At 38.3% G+C, this 22,226-nt stretch overlaps 1 long non-coding RNA gene across 1 annotated transcript; it reads right to left on the bottom strand.

The window, feature by feature from the left end:
• Positions 1-305: 305 nt before the first annotated feature.
• On the bottom strand, positions 306-8,573 carry LOC309878407. Its single transcript, XR_014317538.1, has 3 exons — positions 8,481-8,573; positions 3,000-3,260; positions 306-1,538 (listed from the first exon to the last, which is right to left on the bottom strand). It is a non-coding gene; the product is annotated as an uncharacterized lncRNA (long non-coding RNA).
• Between the last annotated feature and the right edge of the window lie 13,653 nt (positions 8,574-22,226).

Below are 22,226 nucleotides of genomic sequence, written 5' to 3'. Positions count from 1 at the left end.
CAATCACAGAAAATGGGTCTGGAAAGTCCCTTGCGGGGATTCATTATTCACTAGGGAAACATTGTGTAATGCAAGGGAAGAGAAGAAGGTCTGAGAATGTAGTTTATATATTTCTAAGTGAGCCTATTTCAAAATCCACATTCAGCTAATGGAAATTAAACAAACAAACAAACAAACATCAACTAAACCCAACCACAGTTAAGGGAAAATAATGATATCAAGGATCAGAGAAATTCTCAAAATATTTCAACACTTAACACTGATAATTCCTAGCTATTTTTATTTATATGCTGATTAGTTAAACACCTCTACAGCTCATTTTTAGATGAATTTTGCTGGAGTATTCTTATCCCTAAAATAAAAATGGAATTAATAGATTTAGCCACTGATGTTGAACATGATTCATTATCCTTCTCTGCCATGGATTAAAACCTTTAGAGAACAAACATTTATCAGCTGGAATCAAGACTTTTCTTGGTTTCCTTCTTGTCTTCTGAGATGCGTTCCAGACTTTCAAAGAAGCCACAATAAAGCTTTTGTTTTCTATTTATATGCTCATACATTATTTTCATTTGTGTATCTATAACCAGATTAACATTCAGCAAATTCACATGGAAGTATAATCACTTTGTTCTTCTTTTGGGATAGTGACTCATAATTAAATACATGCAGCTGAAAGATGAAATTGTGGAGTTGAGACTGTAATGCTGGACTGAAGGGAAAAAGATGGAGACAGAGGTTCTAAGGTCAGCATAGATGGTAAGAATGAGGACTCCAAAAATTAAGTTCATATTTTGGTGCATCCACAAATAAGCCTGTATTTACATCTGGTGTTTTATCCTTGGGCTTCAAAATGGACTTATTTTTCCTATGTTAAGGGCTTTGTGGGGAATAACATTTAACAGTGACTGTAAAAAAAATCAGACAGTGTGATAACACTCACATAAGTATCAAGAGAAAGAAGCTTAATTATAATCATACTAGACACTGATATTCTGGTTAGAAAAGTGCAGTAGAGTAGAGGTATTGAAGGCAGCCAAAATTCAACACTTTGCTGTTTACATAATGAGCTAACTCACAGTTAGTATTTGTTGTGAATTGCACAGTGAAAGAATTTCATTTAAAAATGCCTTTTTGTTGAGTCTTGAGTGTCTTGTCCAAAATGTCTCAGATTTAACAAACTTTCAGAGAATTTGAACCTGACCTGGATTCTGAACCTGGCCAGATGTAACACTGCCAGGCAGTGTCTGGCTCCAGCCGCCTGCAGATTCCAGCGTCTGCAGCTCTTGCTCAGGGAGCTGCAGGAACCTTTCCAGGGTAAGGCTGTGCACTCCAGGTCTGCAGCCTGACTGGACTTCACCACTCTGCTGGAAAGGGGCTCAGGCTCCTACTGTGGAGCCAAGACTGACAGCACTGGAAGTTTTGGAAAAGGCATCCTAGATCTTCTATGTAGACCTTTGTCACCACTCAAGCACAGGCTGTAGGCATGGTCTCCTCCATCCCACAGCAGAGTCTCTTCATGGCTTCTTGTTGTGGAGCTAGGCATGGAGGCAGAAAAAAAAAGGTGTTAGATTTGCTATTTTATAAGCCCCTGCCTAAATACAAAATATGTCCCTCTTGGGGACAAATTGTCCCTTAAATAAAAACATTGTATTTCTTACAAATTCTGCTGATGCTGCTGAAATGTCAGACATGATCACTGTAATCGTTGTTTTTAAGGAGTCAGCAATGTTCATGGTCACATTAGAACAAAGTTTGGTCTGCTTCAAACTGACCACATGTAGTAAGGAACTACAACAGCATCTAAATTATTTTTGAAAAAAATTTAGAGATGTCTTTGTTTAAAAATAGGTTTTACCCACACATTTTTAAGGAATTTAAACTCTTTACAGTTTGGGTCATAAAAAACTATATTTATACTATCGAGTTTAGTCATTTGTCTTTACGTACAGGATAGGCAATTTCCCTGAGTTCTCTGAGATCGTTCTACTAAGGTCTCATTTGTTCATGTGGTAATTTTCCATATGAAGCTTCAATTTTATTAGAAAGGAAACTTTCTTGACTCACTATGTCGCTGCTACACGCTGCACTGCAAAGGAAAAATAGGTGTTTTCACAAGGCTTCTGAAGCAAGGTGATCTGCCTTTGCATGCAACTCTTGCAAATGTAGTGCTGCCACTTTTATAAAATATGATATCATGAAATAGATATCTCCTTGAGATATATTGTAGAGTGTTAGGAAATTAAGGTCTTAGCCAAACAGAAGGTGGATACTTAAAGTATCTTGTATCATTCATAGCTTATGTAATATTTTTTATGTGGAAGACCTGCTTAGAGTATAGCAAGTGACCCATAAAGGGCAAAATATGCCTGGTCAAAAATTGAAATGCAGGTAATTTTTTAATTTTACTTTCCTTAATCTTAAAATTTGCCTGTGTTACAGTGAAAAAACAAAGAAGATGCTGGTTTCAGTGTGGTTCAGGCAAACACTATACTTCCAAAATATGAGATTTCCATAGAATCATAAAATGGCTTGGGTTGGAAGGGATCTGAAAGACAATCTAGTTCCAATCCCTCTGCCATGGGCAGGGAAACCTTGCACAAGACCAGGTTGCTCTAAGGCCAATCCAGCCTGGCCTTGAACACTTCCAGAGATGGGGCATCAACAGCTTCTCTGGGCAACTTGTTCCAGTACCTCACCACCCTCTGAGTAAAGAAGTTGTTCCTAATGTCTAATCTAAATCTGCCCTCTTTTAGTTTAAAAACATCTCCCTTTGTCCTATCACTATCTGCGGATGTAGAATATTGCTTTTTTGTAAGTCCCCTTTAAGTACTGAAAGGACTTTTTCATTAATCCGAAGTCCTTCACTCTGGATAGATCTTGGTGAATTTGCATGTCATTGCACATGGCATTGTTATATCTTTGGCTAGAACAGGAATGCTAAAAAAAACAACAACAAACAAAAAACAGTTTTTGAATTTGATAGAGAGGTTGGAGACCTTATTCTGAGGCATCACCAAGGATTGTTCCCCAGCCATTGTTGCTGCACTTTCAGCAGATAAACTGCCATTTTATGTTTCATTTCAGCTGCTCTTCTTTGTATCCTCACTAAGTGAGGACAAGACCATCCCCTTCAGCCCTTGGCTCATGTTGCAATTTGGCCCCAGGGCCAACTGGGTATGGGGCAGTGCAGACAGCCACTGAATTCCTGGGTTGTTCTTGCCATAAGTAGACACGGTCCACACCTGAGAGGACAAGGGCTGAAATAAACAAATATAAGAAAAATGTTTATCTTATTATTTCCTAGGCTTCTTCAAAATTAAGAGAGCAGCTTACACTGGTAAGCTGTTCTCTGTTGTGAGCAGAATCTTGCTGGCTTCATTCAAAGATGAATTTAATTTTCTGGCCCTTTGCACAGTTAAAGGAGTCTGGACATTTCCTAGAAGTCTGAAGATTTTTGGCTACTAGAAACACTGGAGATTTCCCCATCCTGAGAAAAACCACAGCCTTCTCCGATTACTAATATCATTGAAATCCACTGTTAGAAGTTACAATAAAATAACATTTCCTAGAGATCACTCTTCCCAAAGACCAGTTTAAACTTACAATCGTTACTTGGAGAGGGGGAGGATGGGACTGAATTGTGACCAGTACCATTTCTGTGGATTATGCATTGCCATAAGTGAAAGAAACATTATATCCAACTCGGGCATACTGTTGAAATGTGAAGTAAAGGATTTGGAATAAGAAAGGCATTTCTTAAATGGCTTTTTCATCTTCTCCATCATTCAGTCCTGAAGCGTTCAAGAAACATTGTCATATGTCAGACTTAAGAGATAAAGGAAAGCATTATTCAATTCTTGAAATATTTCAGTGCCCACACATCTTCAGTTCTCATGGCTTTTTTTTTTGTTTTGTTTTGTTTTGTTCAGCCATTTGTGTCAACGATATTATCTATTCAGAGAAGTATGAGGCAATACTATAGAATGTTAAGTTCTATAATGTCTTTCATTTCAAGTACTGCCCCAAACAAACACTTTAGTAAGTTAAACAACATAGCTAGAGAGCTAAAATTGTCCAGAGAGAGAAAGGGGCAAGGAAAAAGCCAGTGTTTTCAGCTGAAAGTAAATGACAACAAATGGCAACTTCTGAGGCCTGTTCTGGGATGCAAAGGGGATACATGAGGTTCTTGTAATCTCATTGTCTGTATTTCAGGGGAATTTTTAAGGGCAGGCTGCTCAAGTAGAATTTGGAAAAAGGAATTTCCTGCCTCTTCCAAGTGCAGGAAGAGGCAGGAAAATGAGACAGAATGGCATTTTAGTTCTAGCCTAATCAGTTGAGATCCAACCTTCTCTCATATGTTTCTTTCAGATTGAATTCAGTTGAAATTGAAGGGATACAGTTTTTCAGACTGGCATAAATTGATGTAACTCATTAATTTTGCAGTGTAATGCAGGTTTATAGAAATTAGATGCCTGGTGTATCAAAGTGAAGATATTAAGGAGTTTGTGATTTTCTTTTACCTGTGAGCTGAAACTTACTCATTTGGCCTGTGAGATTTTTGGTACTGTGGGGTAAGATCTCTACACAGAGTTAGGTTGCAGCACAAATCTGAACTTCAGGTTCAGGTCTGAAGCTTAATGTTAATCCAGATCTGAATTATCTGTCTTCAATATGTTTCTCTCTCTTTCATCCTGTTCCTGCCATATGGATACAGTATGCTTATATTGTCTCACTAATCTGTTCCTGATCACTGACTTGATAGATGTGTAAATGAAAATAAATATAAAAACAGAATAAAGCCTAATTACATTGAAGTCAAATCTTTGGCAACTGGCTACTGAAAATAGTCACTAAGATGATTTTAAGTCTGCACTGTGCTGCCATAAATATCACTAGTAAGTGCCACAGCTTTATGCTTTCCACAGGAAGTTATACATAATCAAAGCAGTATTCTCCTTACAAAAAATAAGATCAGTAAGTCGGTGATTTATGTGGGTAGATTTGTCATCCTCATGAGAGTCATCAGCTAAGCTTTTTTCCTCTGGACATTTGGTGATCATTAATAAAGTACATCTTTCATATGCAAGATATGTATATGCTTGAATTTGATATTAATATGAAATTGTACTGGGAGATGCTATGAACTCTTGTTGCCTAATGAAAGAAAAATATATGTTTATAATCATCTAGATATTATGGATTTCAGATGAACAGGGTGTAAACTCTCCTCTCCTTGTGTATTGGAATGTATTTTCAGTGTTATATTATTAGCGTCATTTTGTGAGTGAAGAATATAAAAGGTATATGTAAAATAGAAGAGTTCCATTTGCAAGAGACAGACTATTCTTTAACATAATTTTTAAAATTGAAGAGATGGTAAAGATGAATATATTTGCTTATATTTAAACATGAAATTAATCTTCACATAATCCCAGTAGCAGACATGACATTCCTTAATAACATCTTCCAGTATTTAGGTTAACAAATACAGAACAGCAGTGTTTGTAATGGTATTTAAAAATTCTTAGCTATTGTTGGTGTTTGAAGTTCTGCAATTCTACCTCTGAATTTATGAATGTATTTGTCAAGCAGTTATATACTCTAATCAAAATCAAGTACTTTTGAATTAACAGTCTTGCTTTTGGACTTCAGTCAAAGCATTTCATTTCAGCATTTCAATGACTGTAGAAAAGTAATGACAGCAGCAGCTGGCATGAGTCTAAATGATACTTTCTAAAGGAAACTTTATGTGGGAAAGCCAGCTGGTCAGCAGATTGCATGACCTCACTTGAGCTGGCTGCTAGAGGAATATGCAACAGGAGGGTGAAACAAGGGAATATTTCCTGCTGCTTTACCCTGTAGTATTTGCCACAAGTACCGTTACCATAAACCCTTTATGTGTTCTTTATTCATCCCTGTGAACACTCTGCAAAGAAAGGTCAGGGAACTATAGAGCTAAGCTTAATACTGTTATTGAAATAGACTGTGCAAGCCGACCAGAATCCAACACGTGAGAAGGTCTGATTATCTCCACTTATACAAACTACCATCATATCTAGTGACTCAAATTAGGTCCAGATGAACAGTTGGTTTCCTTAGGTGAATTAAGTTTTCTAAGGCATAAAGGGAAAGCTAATCCTCTGTCTTCTGAAACAAGTTGTGAATACCCCAAGGAACTGGAAAAAACTGACGGTCCTCTTCATGTGTAATCTCATTTATTTGCCTTTTAGCATTCTCAGAAAATCTGAATCTGACACAGCTGCAGCAATTCTCAAAGTGTGAGCTAAATACTCTGGGCTGTGCTGCTCAAGAGAAATACAAAGGGAACCATTCACCCTCCTCCATATTATGGTATATAGATACACAATGACAACATTTTAAACTACAAATAAAATATTGTTAGCTTAATACCTGTTTAACTGAATCCTGTAGATCCAAGTCCTTCTAGTATTTTGCTCTACTGGTGTAACCATTTACAACCACTGATACTTTTGCACTGAGCATTCTAATGGCACCTCCTGTAAGGGCTGGATTTGTTTAAGTGCTAACCATATGACTTCTTAATTTTTGCAACTTGCTTTGTTTCTGAGAATGTTTCTTCTGCATAAAATATAATTCTGTTTATGTACATAGCAATAACAATAGTTTATAAAACCATAAGTCCAGCTAGCTTATGGTCTTGCCTCTACAACTGTGGCTGTAAGAAGAATTTCAGAAAATGGCAAACAAGTACTACTATTTCTACATCACACTTTCCCAGCATTCTGTATTTCAAATGCTTCCTAGGGCAGCAATAATATTTCTTCAATAAAAAATATAAATAAAGTATCCATTATGTGGGCACCTGTCTTATAGAAAATAAATATATCAAGATTAGCCCAAGTGCACATAAGTGTGTTGTCAGAGTTTTAATATGTACATAGAGAGATACTTAGCATTCTAATGCAAAAGTGGATGCTTGATATACAGGTACATGTATGTAGACCATGGCAATATGGAGGCCTACTATATATCACTGTGTATCTCCCAAAAATGCTACTTACTGTCTACTCTGTATACCTTTGCCAGTTCCAAACATCCAGCCTTTGTGTATCAGTTCTCAAAACCCATGATCAGTTGAAAAATATGTAACTTCGTTATTAAAAAAAAAAAAAAAATCTTAAAAAAAGTAGAAAGGATATTTTCATCATTTTATGAGTCCTAAGGATTCATCTGGGGCACATTTATTTACTTATTTATTTTTCCCCTGGTAGATTTAATAGGAATTAGTGTCCAGTTCATGAGGTATCATGTAGCCACATCTTCCAATAACCTAAGCTGTAAGGAAAGTAACAGATATAGTTATTCACACCAAGTCATTCTTTACGTAAAAAGCTTCAGTCAGCTTTCACAGCCACTAATACATTCCTTCTTTATGATGCTTTAGAAGTTCCAGACAGAAGAGGAAGTGCTGAAATACTCAAAGAAAGACGCTTCTCTGCCCCAGGATGGAGTTCTGGCTGAAACTCGGTGTGAACCACTACCAGGGAAAGGAGACCGTCCCTGGGTGGGACTGATTCTGGCTTCTGCAAACCTATGGCAGCTGACAACTTCAGCTAAGATGTGGGGCAATAGAGTCTGACCTTTTGTGCACATTCTTCCTACAATAATACAATAAAAATGCAGACTGTTATTTCTGTTTTGCTAAGTATCAACTGTGAGCTTGAAACCGTCCAAGAGCAAGACTAAAACACTTTCCCTAACCTAAAAGCTAGACATTTAAAAAGTAGGCAAAACCCCACAAGTTGGAGATTAGGGATAGCAGTGTGTGCTACAAAAAGAGGCATGGTATTACAATACTGATGGGAGTTGGTATTTGTGAGTTGGGTAGAAAATAGAAACTTTCCAAGAACTTCAAGGAAAAGGCAGTCTGGTGTGTGGATTGTGCTGTCAGAAAACTTTGACAGCCCCGGGTGGAGATAGCCTTTGGGAAGGTCAGAGAATGGGCTGAGGGAAGAATCCAAAGAAGTCATTGCTGAATTTACATAAAGTGTGAAGTAAGACAGGTTAAGAAGTAAGGACAGAAGCATAAAGGAACAAAAGCCTTTCTACTTACTGATATGACATTTGCCAAATGAAGCATTGTTAATCAATGAGAACATTTGAGAACAATTCCTGAGGAGACATCATGGAGCTCCTGCACATTTAATACTTGCTCGCATGTGTACTTATAAGATCAGAGCGGGAGAACAGTCCCTGTGTCAGGTCAGCAGATTTCTTTTTGGCATGAATCTGTGCTTCCCTTCCAGATCATCAGAGAAACTTCTACTGAGCAGCATCTTGTTGTGTCCAGTGACAGAGCAGAAGACATTGTAGCTCTTTTGGATATTTGTCCAGCTCTGTGCCTGCACCAAGCCACAGCTGTTCCTACTGAGATAGACAGATAAAGCTCCATGTCATGCTGACCGAGCTTTTCCTATTCAGTATGAAACACTTACATGAAGTTAACCCAGAGCAGACTATCCATCTTGACAGGTGTCCACAAATACAGTGGCCAGTTTTGTGGGGTTCGTGGTCACCATGGTCCCTGCAAAACAGAACTGTAGTCTCTGCCCCTCCCCCTGGAGCACCCTCTGAAACATGTATGCACTGCCAATTACCATTCATGCCACTTCATTCATTTCATCTGTTTGCTTCTCAAAATATCTTGTACTTTCAAAAGGTTGTTTCTAAAAAGGCTGAATGGTGAACTTTGTCTCATGGTCAATAGTAACCCAGATAAGAATGAACAGGCACGGCAGACTTTAAAGAGTTGGATTCAAGTCAAGTCTGTCAGCACAGCTCATTGACATACCAAAAAGATCAAGATGTGAGTTAGGATGCATCTCCTGTGTGTTGTAACTTTTGGAACACGGAATATTCAGGGGAAACAATTCATGGTGGCTTCATAGTATTTCTGATGCAATTCTGATGTAATTCTGATGCATTATCTAGAAATCATACGCAGTTTTGAAAAATTAACAAATGGAGACATTTTGTGCGCTGTGGAAGAAATAACTTTGAGTAATTTATTTGTTGTAATAAAAGCCTTTTGCAGAATTTTTCTACTTCCAGTTTTAATTTTGTTAGGACACTGTAGTAAGTCTAGAATGGAGTTTTTAGTGAAGATGAAACGTCGTTGCAGAGCAGTTGATAACTCAGTATGCAGAGCCTGATTCTAGTCACAAACCTCAATTAAAATCTCCAGCATCCTAGAAACTTTTAGTGTTCTCTCTTTTCCTCTCTCTTCTTTTTCTTTTTGAAGGGCTTTGTTTCATGTTGTGTCGAAGCAAGTATCAAAACCTGGAAATTTCCACAAAATTAAATTCCTGTTCTCCATTCAGCTTCAGTCATAACCAAGAACCACAGTTTCCTTTGAGGATTTTTTTTTTCTTCTACAAAACCTGGTAATATTTAAGCTATCATAGCCTAAAATAAATGTGCACAAAAAATGAGATATAATTTTTTAAGTATTTTATGAAACAATAGAATTTAACCCATAAATTTACAGGCACAGCTGTGCCTTCTGCCAAGCCCAACAAAATTTATGGAAAACAGTCATCTTATTTTGTGTCTCGGTCATCTATCTTACATGCAAGTGTTCCTATTCATGCTGAAAATGAATTCAACACTGAAAATAAATAAATAATAAAAAAATCAGTATATTAGTAAGATTTTTCTGTGGTGACAATCAAATCCAGAACTGTCCAATGATTTTGTGAAGGAAGTGATTATCTCCACAGAGAGTCTGAAGTGACTACAGACAGACTTGGAGAGAGCCAACAGAACTATAAGCAAAATTTGTGTCTATCCATAACGTTGATTTTGGCACAAAGGGAGATGACTGAGCAAGTGCAAGAATAGGAAATAGTTTGACTTTACATCAGCAATTTTTCAGTGTTTAGAAGAGGCCAGTGAATAAATCTACTAGAGAGAGAAAATCCCCAGATGTCTCCACAAAATTACCTCAGCAGACAAAGGGTGGTGAACAGTGGCTCTCTGGGAGAGCAATGGCTACAGCTGAAGCAGGCCATGCTTTAGGCAGGACCAGGGTACGTTTTTGAAGGTGATCCAAGTAAGGAAAATAGGGAGATGATAGGAAGTGGGGAGAGTAACAGCAAAATCTAGAACAGCATTATTGGATTTATTAAATACCTTACTTTCTCTACTGTGATAAATGAACATGCACGGCACAAGGGCACATGCTTTGGGCTTGGGACTTGTTTACTTTTCAGGCCAGAAATAGATCTCCTGAGTTTGTTCGGTGCTGTCCTTGACTTTGGCAATACTATCCCTTGCCAAGCAAGGGCAACCTTTTCGGTGCTGTTGCTACCTTCTCCATGTCCACCCATGGTGACAGGCTGAAAGGGCTGATTGAGTCAAGCAGAAATATTTCATATATTCTATATTTTTTGTTTCCTAGCTTTAAGGTTGCTCCCTCTTTGTACTGGAAAAGTATGGAAACAGCTTCTGGATTGCCAGCTAATAGAATTCCCCCCCTAAGATAAGCAGAGGATGGGTACTCATATGAGATCAGCTGTGCCTCTATTTTTTTTTTTTCTCATTTGCAGTTTTGGCAAATGTACTAAGATAACATACACAGATTTTTGCTTTCATTCTTGTCTTCACTATTTTAGGATTCTTTTCTTATAAGGGAGAACCCATTATCATTTGGAAATTTTAATTTTATAACAAATATTTCAACATCTTGTAAACATAGGCCTGAATAAGAATGTTTTTACAAAGCAGTTTTGGGGGCGGGGTAGAGAGTTGTGGCAACATGAAAATCTAGAATTTTTCTGCAGATAAGAAAAGACCTTAGTACCTTCTGTGAACATCACATCTTTGAGGGGGGAAAAAATCTCAAATGTTTTCCAGCTTCCCTCAGGTACAATCTGAACAAATAGCTTCCTTCTACAAAACAGCTATGCTCCCTTTCACAATGAACAGTGTACTCATAATAAACTGGAAGAGATTTTTTTTTTTTTTTTGGCAATAAAAGGGGGACAGTGGTACTTGCAGTGGAGTGTATATCCTATCATATGGGTGTAGGAGAGCTGCAAATAGATTTTTTTTTTTTTTTTTTTTTTTTTCTACACAGAGGTATTCACTTGGGCCCAGTTCCTGCAGACACTACTCTACATGTGTTTAACTTCTGACACGTGAATAATTCAGCTGAAGTCAAACTGACATGTGATGCCACGAACCCCTCTTGGGAAATTAGTTATTACTGCTGGGAATATTCCATGGAGCTATATATATGCAGGCTACCTATATCGAGAACAAATGTAGACAGTGTTGCCAGGGAACCCCAGGAGTTTTGAAGGCAAGAACAGACTGAAAGGGTCTGTCCTCTGCAGCTTACACTACAAAACTACACACTGTGGATTATACTCTGCCCTGTGAGGTCTCCCTGCGTATTCTGCCTGCATTTCACTGCAAATCATTCTTCTCAGCTGGGTGCATGGCTGCAGGAACACCACAGGTCATTTAGGCTGAGCAAAGATGTCCTAACAACAACTTCTTTGACAAAAAAGGGATGGCTTTATAACAAAAGTCATTCCTGAGCACCTGGAGTCCAGTACATCCTTATTGGTTTTGGTCTCAGATGTTTTTAAAGATTTGGCTACAGAATTAAAACTTGCCAGTTAGGTCAATAATGTCAATAATGTTAATGTTAGGTCAAAAATGTTAATAATGTTACCTTCCTCCGCTCTTCCACCATACTCAAATGCCATCCTTGCATACGGGCCAGAATATTGCTATTTATATCTTACCCTCCTGTTGCTTTTTGACAAAATCACCACTTGTTTTCTTCTTTCTCACAGCTGCGTAAAAATCAAGATTTGTCGTTGCCTTCAGGATATTTCTTGATTTAAGTCTTTTACAGTCAGGGCAGCTGTAGCTGGTGTTGAGGAAGATGGCCATAGAGCCCAGACAACCACTGCAAACTGTTTTCTGTTTGCACCCCATTTTGTTGTCAAGTCACCTCTGCCTGACTTGTTTGCGCATTTTCACTCAACCTTTTATTCACCTACTTCTACACTACCATGTAGGATGTGCTTTCTGAATGAGCCAAAAGACCACAATACCACAATTCTTCCATGTTTGTCTTTTGCTGCGTACAAGATCTTAGTCAGCGGACACAGTTAAAGTTAACTGTATATACAAAGATTTGTAAATGTAATAGATGTGTATGCTGGCAACTGTGCTGCTTAATTTTGTCTGTTGTGTGGCTAGCTCTTTAGGCAGACCTGTATTTTCCTTTGCATGGGGATTCTTTAGATAACACAATGAATAAATACATAAATAAGTGAAAGCAAGAACATGAATTCACACTGCTTTGGTCTCTTGCCTCTGAAAATTGTAGGTACAATCTTAACAAAGACAGAAACAAATAATTGACGTGGGTCAGGAAAACAGAACACCTCTGTAGCTAATTTAAGGGCAAGGGGTGGAAGCAAGGAGAAGTCAGAGTGCCTTAAGAGATTCCTCATCTGCTTAATTTCTTAATAGATTCCTGATCAGAGCCATCAAGGCTCTGAGCTTTAATTCCTCTGTGTCAATCTCCGCCTTGTCATAGAACCGTAGAATAATAGAGCATCTTGGGTTGGAAGGGACCTTAAAGATCATCTAGTTCATTACATAACACAACAGTATTGCTTCATGGCGGTAGTTTAAAAATTAATTGGCCACTGTTTATGAAATTAGTTTCTAAATGCTAATGAGGAACAATACAATTTTCTCAAATTTGGCTGAGAATTGTATATTACGTTTTGACTCCATTTCAGTGAAAGTCATGATTTTCTATTTCAGTCTGGCTACTCAGTGAACGGGAAGTAGGTATACCAATGAATTCATTGAAAATGCTCAGTAGGGTAAATGCATGGAAACAACTGGTGCAAAAACTAGCCAGGTGTTTTCAATTCTAGAATAAAAACTGATTTCCTCAGAGAAAGTAAGGACCACACTCTCCTTTAGTAAAGGTGATCTGTCTTAGGCAGTTGGTTTACTTTTGATCACCTGTGCTGTTCAGATGGAGAGAGGGAGAGACGCACTTGTTTCTTTCTTCCAGTGAGTTTGTTATTTCAGAATTAAAAAAAAAAAAAAAGCAGTTTTATTTCATTTAAAATAGGTATTCTGCCTGCCCTTGTTCCCATCCTCCTCCCCTCAGTGGGATACTAGAGTAAAGTTCAAGTATGAATTTTAGTGTGTCTCATCTTTATTTCAGAAACTTCAGTAATGGACTCCCTCAAAAGGCAGCAAGCTGTAATACCAGATATGCCCTGATAACCTGAAGAATATGGGTAAGTATAATATTTTTAAATGGCATTAGACATAGGGGGTTAAGTCTTACCCTTTTTTTTTTTTTTTTTTTTTTTTTCTTCAGAGATTTTTCTTTCATATAATGGTACAAAAGTAAGCCTTGAGTGAGTTCCTGTGGGTGCTGGAATTTCATTCACCCACACAGTATTGTTGAAACATTAATTGCTGTGGGAGACTTCTAATGTATGAGGGGCTGATAACTGAAGAGTGTGTTTGTATAGCATGTTATAAAGATCTTGGTGAGAGTGAGGAGGACAAGGAAGGTACCTGCATTCTATGGCTGTTTTTCATTGCATTTCCAAATTCACTTGTTGTTATTTTCTGTGAGTAGAAGTTTAGATCTGTAAGAATACCGCTGCTAAAGAGCTTCTCCAGGTGCTAGTGTTGTCCCTGTGTCCTTAGTAACTGTGTGCATTAAAAATGCATAGATTTCCAGTACCTTGATGATAAGAGAAGTGTGATTATCCCAGTTTTAAGGACTGGACTTGTGACACAGTGTGTCTGTGCAACTTTCCAACAGGACATAGTCTCTGTGTGAAGATCAAAATTAAGTTCACAGGTGCTAGATCCCAGTTCAGCTCTGGCCTGATCTTCTACTGCATTGGAGATGAAGAAATTGGACTTTTCTCAATCCAGAATGAAGTTTCTTCTCTAGCACAGAAGTGCTGGTTGGTTTTTAACATATGAGCAACCACTATATGAATGCAGTGCAGGATAGATCTTTGGCTGATGTATGTTGGCCTGACTCCACTGAAGTCATATGAAACTATGAAAATTGTCAGCAGCTGTGGATCTGCTGTGTTGTGTATGCTCACATTCATTACAAGAAATCATTCTTTCTATGAATGATGAACAAGCTCTTAGAAAAATCTTATTCATTCTAAAGACTGAATCTTTAGTCTCAACTTTCCCCAAGTATTGAACACTGTGGCCCTTGCTTTAGCTCTTTGAAGCTGTACTGCAACATAACCCTTCTTTTCTTTTTTACTTCTTTCCCTTGAACAGCCTCACTATCAGAGCACTTGAGTGGGCCTCCAGAAATCTGTTCTTGCTACAGGCCCCCTTCAGCTGATACTTTAGACTTTCTAATTTTAGTAGGCTAAGATTTACAACTGTGGCCTGCTGCATGTGGGTGAAGAGACTTAATTTTTCAGTAGTTCCAGTACTACAGTGATGCAACCATGACTAATCCTACAAATAACATGTGTGCATGTATATATGTGTGTATTTGTGTTTATACATGTATGTGTATATACACATGCTTTGAGTCTCACTCACACTTGTGTCGGAATTGGGCACATGAAAAAAAAAAAAAGATAAAGTATAATAATTTAGAACTTGGCAGGCTGAAGGGTGCTATCTCTTTGTGCAATCTCACAAAATCATGATGAATTGCCTAGACAGGAAAGGGACAATGCCCCAAAGCTTATTTCCTCTGCATGCATGTGTGTTTTTTCTTGTTCTCTCTATTTTCCCTGTGCTTTTTACCACTGCAAAAATTCTTTTAAATCTTCCTGGTGCATATGCAAGTGATTTAATTTAAATAAATTCAATTATGCTGAAAACAAGAAATTAATAATGTTCATTGAAGTGATGATTGTTGTTCACATCAAAAAGACTTTTAGTCTTTTATACAGACATATAAATTAGAAGCATGTACTGGTGTATATGCAGTAACAAGAAGAGGCCCTTTCTCACAATATAAATATATCTTGACTGTCAGTCAAATCTCAAGCATTTCAGTTGAATCTGAAGAAATAAATGCAGTGAAAATTATGAAAGTTTAAACTGTACAAGTGATTGCTGAGTCACATGGAAACACATTATTGTTCAGGTGGTGATCGCAGTGGCAGCTCTTGTACTGGATGAGCTCTCCTTTTGTGTTAGGTGCGGCACAAACACTGGGCTCAGTAGTAAAGAGAAATTAGATATTAAGATCTGCCCCACTAGACAAAGGCAGAAGAATCTCAGTGTCAGTGACAAAAATGAAAATTCCTTAGTGCAGCTCCAGAGATAAGGGAGGAACAGGAGGCAGAGTTATAGTGAAAGTCTTCCTATAAATGTGATTTTTAAAAAATAAATCCAATAGTTTATCTGAAGTAATCTTCCATTTTTTCACATCGGAAACTTAAGTAAATGAATGGGGGGGGCAAAAAAATAACAACAGAAAGCCCACAGTAAAATGCAAGCTAAAGCCTGTTAAGGCCAGGATGAGACCTTACCTCTTGGGTCCCAGTTTCTTGCAATAACTAGATCACATTGCATCCATCAGTGTCATTCATCATGTGTTTTGGTCATCCCTCTTCTGACCACTTTATTTGTTCAAAATGATTCATCAGCATAGATTGTCTTGAGTCAGTAGAAATAATATACTCAGTATACAGAGTTGTCTTTCCCCTAAAAGTCTACTGTTCCTAATTCCCAGATAAACAGGAAGACCTCCCGTAAACACGATCGTTATATGTTTTTCCATATTTAAGTGGTATCTCTTAGCCTGTGTGATCAATGCCTGGCTTGCCTGCCCTTTGTAGAAGCATGAGTGTTTAAAGAAAAGCCAGTGTTTCTGCACAGTCCAAGAAAACAGACATTGTCTATGGATGGCAATTATTCAATTACTCCAAATATTTTTATTATGTTCTATGGCTCTGCTCTTTTACAGCAGATGGTGTCAGCTGCAGGTTGTTTTTTTCACCATGGTTTTTTTTTTTTTTTTTTTTTTTTTTTCATTTTCCTCTAATCTACTCATTTTCTCCTTAGTGCCTCAGCCACTTTTGCCAAAAAGATTTTTTTGTTTTTATTCCTTGCAATGGGACATAGTACGGTGATGAAAGGTATTGTAGCTGGCATAGCCTGCAGGTGCTGTGAAGCTGGGTAGAATATTTCAGCTCTTTCTCACTCTTTTAATCTTGGCTTACAATCATACTGACTTATTAAAAACAAAATGGAAAAAAACCAACCCACCCAAATATTTCAGTTTGATTTTTATCATGAAAGAGCTTCTGTGCCAAGAAGACACCTGGCTGGTTTTAGAGTGCTGTTTTCTAATATGGACAGATTTCCGGATTATTTATTTTTCCAAGTGCCATGGCAGACTTTTGAGGTCTGAACATCAGTTACCTGTCCACAAACAAATCAAAAATATAGAAAGGCTTTCTAAAATCACCCCATCCAGAGACTGTGGTATGCTGATAGAGGGCACAGTTATATCAGCCAGATGAAGATTTAGAATCTTCCTGTGTTATTATAACTCCACCTTTTCATCAGTGTACTCCAGGATCTTTATTTTCCTTATAAAATAAGTGTGGTTTCAGTGTGGTTTCAGACTTCTGTCTAGTGTTTATCAGATTTTGCTTAGTTTATGACCTTGAACACTTGGAGACAAACTCCTGAACTTACTGATTCCAAACTATAGGATTATGGCAGTGATACAAGAAGTCAGGAGACAACTGGAAATTCAGTTGCAGAAGTGAATTTCAGAGCTACCAGTGTACTGTTAGTCCAAAGAGGTGTTTCCAGTGAGAAAGCTTGGAAGCTATGATACTACCTTGCCAAGAAATGAAGCTGTGGCTGTCAGTTGCTGTTGTTATTGTCCAAAAAATGACAATGGGTGGCACTCAGGAGGTTCTTCCGTGATCTTGCAATAGGAAGTTTTACTCCAGTGGGTCACAACTAAAAGGGCTATCAAGGATGTACTGAGTGGACTCTGTGGCAGAATGAGACTGAAATAACTGCTCTTCATTGTTATGCTTATGCAAGAATGCTTCTGAGGCAGGCTGTAGACTCCTTACTAGTAGTTCCTAGTGAACTCTGGACATACTTCATATTTACAGCAGCCCTATGTACATACCTACTTGCTCAGGCACACTCTGGCTCTCCAGTTGGCTCTCTTTTGATAATATTGGTCAAAAAAGGAAGCTCTAGAGTTTCTCTGCCAGTATTCTGATGTTGCCTCCTGTAATTTTGTTTGGGATTTGTAGTCTGTTTGAGCTCAGACTGAGAGCTTCTGAGAGCTTGCTTTTTTTTTGTAGCCTGGCTGAGTTACGGGAAAATCCTGTAATACAGAATACTCCTCAAGTGCTCGGTCACATACTGTGACTATGTAACCAAGAAGTATGTTTCTATAATATGTAATATAAATGAGGACCTTAGAGTATAACATTCTCTGTACTCTTTTGTTAGTTGTTATTTTTATACTATGGAAATTTTTATTTCACAAAGAAATTCACCCTGACCAGAATCAGGTGTCTGTTGTCTCTGAACCATTTCATCATATGAGTACAATGTATTTTATTTTTTTTATTATGCCATCCTAGATAATTTACTGTTTCATCTCAAAGACTAAACAAGGTTGAGCTTGTGTGGTATCTGGATGAATGCCTTCCAAGAAAAAGTTAGTATCATACAGGAAATAGTGTTGGTGATTCATGACAAAATTACGACTGTTCAGATTTAAAGTACTTCAGAAATAATTAATCTTTTAGATTGTGAAAAGGTGAAAAAGTTGAGTCATTCTCTTTATCATGAATCATAAGGTTTTTCTGGTGTTGTGGGTAACTTGTAATTTTTGCTTTTTATTCTTTTTTTCTTTTTGTGGAAAACCTCTCATATGAATCATGCTATGCTGTTCTACAGTTGCCCTTTAGCAGCCTTAATCTACCTGATTCTCTCTCAGGTGTTTGTAAAGTAGGATGCATTTGGTCATAAATCCCTCGTCCTACCACTGCCACCCTTGCTGCCAAGGTACCAATACCTTACACTTCCTCCATGGCATGGCAGGAACAAAAAACTACATCATGTAGAACTAACTCATTGCTTAAGTGAGCTGAGTAGTAAAGGCAGATGGCTTTTTAATATGAATCACCTGTGTTGAAGAAAACTTTGCCGTCAAAAAAAAAAAGGGGGAAAAAAAAGAAGAAAAAAAAACTTTGAGAAAACTACTTGATAACTTCTAGCAGGAATTGAGGATATGGATCAGGGTGGTAGGATGCTCAGGGAATGAGATTTTAAATATAAAAGAGAATCAACTTTGCACTGCCAGTTTTCCATTAAGATTATTATCTCTAATCAGCTTTCATGTTTGTGTCAAATGGAAGACGTGAAGATGAGAGACTGACAGTCACAAACTAAGCCGATGATCAGTGCGCATTATTTTCCTAGTTTCCTGGTTTTGCTGTACTGAAAAAAAAGTTTTTTTTTTTTTGTTTTTTTTTTTTGTTTGTTTTTCCTCCTTTTCTGTGTGATTTTAGGAGAGATTTTGATTTTCTGAGTTAAAAAATAAACTACATATCCCATTATATGAGTAAGATTCATCTTTACCAGCATAGACCCTCTCCTCAGTATAGGCATTGCAAGGCCTGTCACAGCTGTCAAGCCTTATCATGATCACTTTGTGCTAACAACAACACAAACTGGGCCAAACTGAGACTGACTTCAGAAATAATTTAGCTGAATTCGAATTACAGACTTGCTTGGTCCGATGCATATTTGTTGCCCAAAGGATGATTCAGAGGGGGGTGAAGCACCAGATGGTTGTACTGACATTAGAGGCACATCAATAGGCTGGAGAAATGTGCCTGCAGGAATCTTGTGATGTTCAACAATGGGAAATGCTAAGTCCTGCAACAGAGAAGGAATAACCACAGGCACCAGTATATGCTGGCGGCTGTCTGCAAATCAGCTTGGAAGAAAGGGACCTGAGGCTCCTGATGGAGACAAAGTTGAACGTGAGCCAGCAGTGTGCCTTTGCAGCAAAGAAGGCTAACAGCCTCTTAGCCTGCATGAGGGAGAGCAGTGCCAGCAGAACAAGGGAGGTGATACTCTCCTTCTACACAGCACTGCTGAGACCCTACCTGGGGTCTACTTGTGTCCAGTGCAGGGATCCCAGCACTGGACACAAGAGAAGCATGGACCTCCTGGAGTGAGTCCAGTGAGGGACCATGAAGTTGATTAAGGTACTGGAGCATCTCATATGAGGACAGGCTGAGAGAGCTGGACTATTCAGCCTGCAGAGGAGAAGGCTCAGGGGGTTCATGTATAATGTCTGATGGGGGGGGGAGTGAGGCGGGGTGATAAAGATGATTAAGTCAGAATCTTATCAGTGTTGCCCAGTGGTGAGACAATAGGAACAAGCAAACACTGGAAAGTACATTTTAGCAGAATAGGGGTAAAAAAAAAAAAAAAAAAAAAAAAAAAAAGCTGCTTAACTGGAAAGGTGGTCAAATACCAGAACAGGTTGCACTGGGAGGTTGTGGAGTCTCCATCATGGAAATACTCAAAATCTGACTGGGTAATGCCCTACTCTAGCTGACCCTGATTTGAGCAGGGGGCATTGGACCTCTGAGGGTCTTGGTTAACCTCCATCACTCTTTGATTCTGCACAGCTCTCTATAGGTAACTGAACTGTCTAAGCACAGTGGGGAAAGCTAACTGCCATACTTTGCATTCCTCAGCAAAACTAAGGTCAGTGGAGTGACCTTTTGAGAAGAAAATACAGAGATTGGAAGCCTTTTGAACTCTAGAAGTTGTTGGTTTGTCAAATACTCTGCATGAGAGAAGTGGCAGAAGTCACATACCTTGAAACTTCTACCAGTTGAGACTATCTCTTCAGAATAATTGTAGAGATCAAGCCTATTTTGGCATAAAGGTGGACTACACAGGTCTCTGCCTGTGGAGGCAAATATCTGTGATTCAGACATTGCAACACAAAGGGACACATGTTACTAAAGCAGTATATTACATGCATTATTTGGAAGTAATAATATATGACAGTAACTCAAAAATGCGGTTTAAATTTACTAGCAAAAAAAGAAGTCGTCAAGAGGAGGTGACTCACTTTGTAATGTTGTTACCTGGAACAGTTTGAGCTGACCCTCTTATGTTCTAGAGCATTTGAGGGATTTATCTGCGTAATGCAAGTGGGTGTCCTGGTTTGGTTGGAATAGATTTAATTTTCTTCATGGTAGCTTGTATATTAAGAATTTGTAAGGATAATAGTGCTGATAACACATGGATGATTTAGTTGCTGCTGAGTGGTGCTTACACAGAGTCAAGGGCTTCCCTGTTTCTCAAGCTGCCTGCTAGTGAATAGGCTGGGGATGCACAAGAAGCTGGGAGGGGACATAGTCAGGAGAGCTAACCCAAAGTGACCAAAAGAATATTCTGTACCATATGACATCATGCTTAAACATAAGACTGAGGAGAGCTGCCTGGAGGGCTGCAACTGCGCATTGGTCAGTTTGTGGCAAGCAATTGTGTTCTGCATCACTCTTACCCCCCTCCACCCTCTTCTGTTGTGTGTGTGTTCTCCCCCTATCCCCCATTCTTATTAAACTGTCTTTATTTCAACCCATGAGCATTCTAACCTTTGCCCTTCCAATTCTCTTCCCCCCCATCTAGCTGGGGATGAGAGGTGGAATGAGCAAATGAGTGGCTGTACGGTGCTTAGCTGCTTACCAGCGTTAAAACACAACCAGTGAGCACAGGAAAATGAAATGCATGAAGCCAGGTTTGTTAGTCTAGCTGTGCTCTTCTGGAATGCTTATCAGTTCCTTACATATTTTTAACTGTCTAGAGAACCTGAAATTGGAGATTTGTTGGTTTTGGTTTTCATACCTTCAAATATGTGTAAAACCTTGAGAGAAACCTGGGACAGCAATGCCTTCCTGGCATACTGTGTGAATTCACCCAGCTACTGCAGCAGAAAAGGTATGGGCCTTGGATTTTATGAGGAAAAGTGTATTTCTGCTTGCCTGCTGAAATAAAGAATTAGTTTTTATTGCATGGCCCCTCATTAATTTTTAACTAGTTGCTAGTTGGTTCCTTAACTCAATTCACTCTAATTAATTAATGTGATAAGATAGAATACCCTAATAGTTCTTGCTTACACACCTATTAATACAAATGAGTGGAATCAGCATTATGCACCTGTTCTTGGTAATCTGTGCACATACTAGTGAATTATCATTGCCTCTCAGAAATAACATCCATAGTGATGTTTTGTTATACCTTAATGCTGGCTGACAGAAGCTCATGTTATCACATTGCATAGGATGCTTTGGAAAATACAGTCACTCACTGTGACTGTGAACTATGGCTGAACTTCATACATCCAGAAGACATAGCTTTAATTTACTTGCTACCCCCAAAACATTTATCTAAATTCATGGCCTGAAATGCTGTAATTGGAAAGTGTCTTAGAATTATCAATATATTAAGTATCACTAAGGTACAAAAAATCAGAAAGCATAAAGTACGTGAGCATCTCCCATTTTGCCCTTTTCTCACTCCCATTATTTTTCTTGTTTAAAAAAGAAAAAACAAAAAACAAAAACAGATCACAGACAATCAAACAAACAAAAAAGATAAATCTTTATCTTGTTTAAAACTTGTTTTCCAGAGCTTGAGCTTTGACCCTCCAAAAATACTGTGTTAATGCTCAAGCTCAGAGTTCTGGCATTTTGCATGTGCTGGAATAGGCAGAATTGACAGCCTGAGTGGTAGATTCTTATTTAGGCTGTGGACATTTGAAAACTACTCCTAAATGTACATAGATGAATTCTTCACATAGAATGGTTTGTGTTGGAAGGGACTTTAAATACCATCTAATTCTACCCCCCCTGCCATGGGAAGGGACGTTTTCCACCAGACCAGGTTGCCCAGAGCCCTATCTAACCTGGCTTTGAACACCTCCAGGGATATGGCATCCACAGTTTCTCTGGACAACCTGTTCCAGTGCTTCACCACCCTCTGAGTGAAGAATTTTCTTTTAATATCTAATCCTACCTACTTTCTTTCAGCTTGAAACTGTTACTCCTTGTCCTATCACTACAATCCCTAACAGAGTCCTTCCCTGGCTTTTGTGTAGGCCCTCTTTAGATACT

Source organism: Aythya marila (assembly GCF_965140915.1).
Source record: "Aythya marila genome assembly, chromosome: 5".
Classification (NCBI taxonomy): Eukaryota; Metazoa; Chordata; class Aves; order Anseriformes; family Anatidae; genus Aythya; species Aythya marila.
This window is presented reverse-complemented; position numbering and strand designations above follow the sequence as displayed.